This window comes from Struthio camelus, chromosome 1 (assembly GCF_040807025.1).
Source record: "Struthio camelus isolate bStrCam1 chromosome 1, bStrCam1.hap1, whole genome shotgun sequence".
NCBI classification, from domain to species: domain Eukaryota; kingdom Metazoa; phylum Chordata; class Aves; order Struthioniformes; family Struthionidae; genus Struthio; species Struthio camelus.
The window spans coordinates 194,787,308-194,793,255 of record NC_090942.1 but is presented as its reverse complement, the minus strand read 5'-3'; the positions used below and the strand labels follow the sequence as shown (position 1 = coordinate 194,793,255).

The window sequence follows — 5,948 nt, the reverse complement described above, 5'->3', positions numbered from 1 at the left end:
CCAGGATTGACTGGCCGAAGTCTGGAATTCCTTTTTGCAGCTGCCTTTCCCCATAGCCTTTGAAGAATGGGACAGTACTGTGTTAGGCAAAGACTAAGTTGCAGATTTAATTGCCTGGCCCTGGCAGAAGCAGTAATAATTGCAAAAGGTTGTAAGCGTGTATTAGAGATTCCATCTCCTCACTACAGTCAAAGGAAGTTGCATTTTCATCAGCAGCAAGTAATCAAAGTGTGATTTATTTTACTAGAAAGCCTGGCTTGACTTGGTTGTGATGTTATTTGCCTTTCTGGACATAGGACTGCTTGTGAAAACTATCTGAATGTAACCTAAGGTTTGCAGATCTTGATTTTCCCTTCTTAAAAATCAGACCAGAGGATGGCTTAGAGCCCTGGACAATTCTGTTTTAATTTGCAATGCACTGAAGTTTAATCTTAGCCGGAAAGTTTTTAAACTGTCTCATTTGCTTTTCTCTCTGCCACTCTGGCAGTAGGAACAGCTAAAGACGGAAGTTCCCTGGGGGAACAGACTCTTGGAGGCAGCAAAAAGCCATGGCTTCATTGGCAACTCTCTCTGCGTCAGAGCTGTGTGCTACCATACATGGAAGATGGATCATGTGGAACAAGAGCTGCTGCTGTGGTGAGGCTCCATTCTGCTTTCTACCTTGCCAAGGGCAGGAGAGGGCCAGGAGAAGGGCAGGCCAGGTCCCCCCTTACATCTGTGCACCTGCCTCAGTCCCCGGAGAGCTGTGGTGTGGTGCTCAGCGGGTCCTTACTGCCTCTTGCAAGTGACTAGCAAATACTTCCAGTCTGCCACAAGGCAACATAACTCACGTGAGCATATGATGTTGCTAAAGATGGTGTAGGCTATTGTTTGGCTGCAATGGAAGGGACCTGAAATGCTATTCAGGCAGTTAGTCATTGCTGAGGGTGTTATCAAAAGCTGCAGTTTGCCTCATTGCCACTCTGAGTTACCAGCTCCCAGCTGAGTTTCCAGCATGATTGCTTGAAACTCTGGGGCTGAGTTTAGCTTGCACTGACACCGCAGGCATGGATTAACACATTAGCAGGCATGACATGAGTGAGTTGGGTATTGAGGGAAACATGCTGTGAGTTAATGCTTGTCGTGAGTTAATGCATGCCTGAGTATAGTCGTATACTACAATCTGCTATGGCCACCTTGTCAAGGTGGCCAAACAAGAAGTTCAGGGTGGCTAAACAAGAAGTTCCCTGGCCACACCTGGCCTGACTGAGCTTTCATTTGTTCACCATTGCCTGAAGCCTAATGTTAGAGTACTTTTTTTATATGGTACAGAGATTGTCTATGATATTTGTGTTTGCTCTATCACACCGTAATTAATTATCCTCTGTCCACCCTGAATCTTTCTTGGCATTATATTTTCTGCTCAAAACGTGCTTGTCATATTAGACTACATATTTCTCCAAAGGAATCTTCATTTAGGTTCCGCCTCCATTTCTAGTCATTATAGGTTCCTTCATGTAATAATGCTAGTAGGAACATCTTATTTATTCATTCCTAGTTCAAACTCTTGTTCTCAGTTATGTCATGGAGATATCCTGCAAACTAGAAGTTCTTGAGTTATGCCCCAGCTTCAGTAGTGGCATCTACTGTTGTTTGACAAGTTACTTAATATCTTTGCCTTGTACATATAAGAAATTTAAGACCTTATCTCAAGATAGATCCAGACAATGGAGATGAACCTGTGACCTCTGGGGTTTAATGCATGAGCTGCTATGATCTGAGAAATTCAAGTCAGTTAGTCACAGCTGAGGCAAATTTATCTTTCGTTCGCCAAATAAATACCAGGAGTACTTGTGAAATAGGGAAAAATATTGTCAGTTATGTCCTTTGAAAATCCAATGGGGAACTTAGTGGGCTATTGTCTATAAATCATTTTGAAAGTGCCATATGTAATGCTGTCATTAAAAGTCAACATTTACCTGCAGCTGCAGTGTTTCAGGTACCGCAGTACATCTGAAATGGGAATGCCACAGTATCTCAGCACTATAGAGCACCGCCATTCATGATTTCATGGCAACCAGTAAAAAGCTATGACTAAAGCGGTAAATGTTACTTTTAGTTTTCACTGTCATTATGTCATTCCATGATGGTAATGGTGTCATAGCTGTTTCTGCTCCTGCTCAGGAGTCAGTGAAAAGCTGTCCAGCGAAAGAGCTGGGGCTGCCATAAGCACCTTCTTCTGCCAGTCATTGCAAGCTCACTAATACCAACATGGACATGACATTGTAGATGGTGAGGTGAATGAGCCCTGTTTGCAAACACAGCTGCAGGCACAGATGACAACTATTTGCATTCTCACTTTTGGCAAGAAGAGAGATTGCAGTCACCAAGTTTCTCAGCATGAGAAACAGTTAGTTTGCTTGCGCTCTGGACTTTACTGTGCCTCTGGAACAGCCAGGCACAGACAGATTCCCAGAAGACCTGTGACTGGAAATATGTAGAAGTGCAGAAAACAGTGTGCTGTCTCCTAATATTGCTTGTATAGTTCTTTTCTGGTGCATGGAAGGACTATGATCTCCATTTTAGTAGCAGAATAATGAATCACCACAAAATAAAAGCTGGCATCATTCACAAAAATTTTGTACATGGCTGTACTTGTACTTGATCTCTAATACAGCTTGTTTTGACTTCAGTGGGAATAAGATGCCTCAACCAACAGCTTCTGAACCTCTAGTACTTTCTCAGCCTTCTTTTCACAGACCACACATGCAGCCGGAGGGAACTTGTAAGCTAGCACATTTTACTATTTAATACCATTTCACAGGCCAGCTGATAACCACTCAGCACAGACCACATATCGGGAACCTCTTGCCTAAGCTTTATTGAGAACATGCTCCTTGGTAACATACCAACACGGGGAGAAGGACAACATGAGAAGATGGTGGGACAACACTGAGCCCACACTTCTCATGCTCTAGGCTAGAGATGGATGCAGTGTTACGGAGAGGTATGGATACTGAACACTCAAATCCTCTTACACAGTCTCACAAACATCAGTAGGGCCGCACCTGTAAGTGGCGGGAAAATATATTCCATTGGCATCCTTCTTTGACCCTTTACAGCAATGTTAATAGAGCCTTCTGTTATAAAGATTGATCTATGTTAAAAGAATGCTAAAATGATAGAGTCACTTTCAGGATCAAGATAATAATGAGAATAACTGTAAATTTTTAAAGGTGAGGAATTGCTAGAGGTCAGGCTATGGAGTTTAATGGACACAGCTATTTTAACACTGTCCAACATTGGGCACTAAAAAGCTTGGTCTCTTGGGTTGCTTCACGCTACACTGCCGGTGTGAAGGGAGCAGAAAGCCACTGAATCACCTTTTCTTTGGAGTACTCCCCAGAGCAGCAAATACTCCAGAGGGGAGAGTACAAGTTTGCAACACAGTAGTATAACCTTATGATACGAGGCTGTAGAAGTTAGAAACATATCACCAATGCCAGACTGGCACAAAGCTCCTACAGATCCTTCTTCCAATTTGTCACAACCTTGAAGATGACCCTATTTCAGGTCAAGGTTCTCCTACAGCTAGCTAGCCAGGGAATTTGAAGGCCACAGGCATGTTGTCATACTTCCATTTGTCTGCAAAGGACACCCTATTTATACCTTTAATTTAGCTGCAGTAGAAGGTTTTTACTCAGGCCTAATTTGCTTTGTTTAGCCTAGGTAGTGCAGATACATTAGAGCTGAACAATATCTGATCGAAACTTTTGAGGCAATGAGGACTGCACGTAACATTTTAAGACTGCAGACAACTCTGCCCTGTGCTTTCCTGTGGCTATATTACATACATTTATTGAAATTCAATTTGTAGTTAGGGAATGAGAGGTTTTTTTTAAGGCTGTTTATTACTGCAGGTAATAGAAGAGGCATAAAGATGCTAGTGCTGAAGTTTCTGGCCAGTGAGACTCTAAGCAGTTGTTACTGGGGGTGTTTCACCAACCGTGTGGAATCTTAAACAAATACCATAAAATATAAGTTTCACCCAGACTCTGAGTCCCATCATTCAAGAAAAAAAAATTAAATTCTTATATTTTTTTTTGCAGCTTTTGTCTTCCTCCAGTCTCCCCTTTGTGCCACCAGGAATGCTTAGGTAAGTCACAGGATCATGTGTTAGAGAGCATAGTTTAGTCCAAATAAAAGAGGCTAGGGAGAAATTTTTGGAACTTGCTACCCATGGTGAAAAGTGCTTCAGCAGATATTTTCCTGAATATAGCCCAGAGCAATAAGTAATGGAATTTCCCTGCTGTAAAAGAGCAGTCTCAGAACAGTGGATAGCAGTACAGTTGCCATATGCAGCCACAGTTCGTTTCTATTAGCAAGCAAGGAGCACCGTGTTCGTTCCCGACACACTGTGATCAGACCTCCCACCGCTCCTCTTTCTCAGACAGAGTCTGAGATGGTGATGCCTTGATGGGACGCGTGCTAGGCATGGCACTGCCTGGAGGCACACAGCAGGCTTGGGGCTGCCGAAAAGGAGAGTCCTCAGCCTTTTGTGACACATGGGAAGAGGAATAGGCATGGAGCTGTGTAAACGAGGGAGACATGACCCTAACCTTGGGGAGCACGATGTGCAGCTTTGTGCTCAATATGTGACACTTTGCAGGTCAGGTACAAGGAAAATGGGTACAAATGGAGGGTTTCGGGTTGCAGAGGTCTGGATGAACAAAGGCCTAGCACCAATGGGGAAACTGAGCCCCTCTCCTCCTGCCATGCAAAGTTATTCAGAGGGATCGGGAGTAAGGTGGGCCACTGCCCAGCCAAACCACCCCAAGCACAGACCCAGTGTGAGCCTGACACAACCATAAAGACAGACTTTAGACCTTTTCTCCGTTATAGCTGTGTTCCTACCATAAGTGATAGGAGCACATGAGCAGAGAAGCAGGAGACTGTGGCTGCCAGAGGGCAATGCTGAACTTTCTGTGGGCTTACAGAAGTAACTACCGTGCCTGCAAGTTGCTTCTTCCCCTCCTTCAGATAATCTAAAAATGTACCCATGTGCAAGGAGAAATTATTCAGTACTTCTGTTTAATCCATCCTCCTGCCTTTCTTTAGTGTGTGACAGCCTCAATGCTGACTTGTCTCCTGGTAATAACTTGTGTGCTATTTGGAATGCCTTCACCATGCATCTTGCATCAGCTGAGAGACTGCCACCTGGCCCTTCAGATCCCTACTCAAGCTGACTATACTCACTGATCATGGAAAAGGTGACCTCGGATGGACACACTGAAACCCACTGCTTGTTCGTGTACAAGACAAAGGAGAAGACGCTTGTGAAATACATGGTGAATTCATCCAGCTCTGTGCTCCTGTTCCCTTCTCTTATTCCTCCTTCCCATCCTCTCTTCTTATGTTCTTTGTCCACTTGTTGCATCTTGTTGCCAGTTAACCTGTCAGTTCTTTAAGATGAGGATAATCTTTCCTAAATATTGTACTTACTCAGCGTGACGGAAGCTTAAGAACCTCTGGGCTCTCATGTAATGAACACAATATATAATAATAAGAAGATGTCATTGAAAAATGAGCCTGGTACTGTGCAGAATAATTGAGAATAATGTTAGTTTTGAATAGGAACACTTTTTTTTTGTTCAGAGGTATATGCATTTTGTCAGAAATAACATAATTTTCAGAATGCTCAGATTTGCAATTTTCCCCCTTCATTTCTTTCAGTTTCTTTTCTATTTCATTTTTTTCTCTTCCTGTCAGGTTTTTTTCTTGGTTTTTCACTCTGCTCTCTAAAAGGTATAAAATTCAAATACCAACATTCATTTTTGGATTTACGTTTTATTAAAAAGAAGGAAAATACTGAAATTCAATTTTTATAAACACATATTTTAATACTAATCTTAAAACAATATATTTTAAGTAAAATATTTACATCAGTTCCAACAAAATTTGTTAATATT

General features: G+C 42.4%; 1 long non-coding RNA gene across 1 annotated transcript; it reads left to right on the top strand.

Annotated features, from left to right (window-relative positions):
* The first annotated feature begins 487 nt into the window (after positions 1 to 487).
* LOC138065828 (uncharacterized) lies at positions 488 to 5,558 on the top strand. Its single transcript, XR_011138894.1, has 3 exons — positions 488 to 636; positions 4,089 to 4,135; positions 5,098 to 5,558. It is a non-coding gene; the product is annotated as an uncharacterized lncRNA (long non-coding RNA).
* The last annotated feature ends 390 nt before the right edge of the window (positions 5,559 to 5,948 follow it).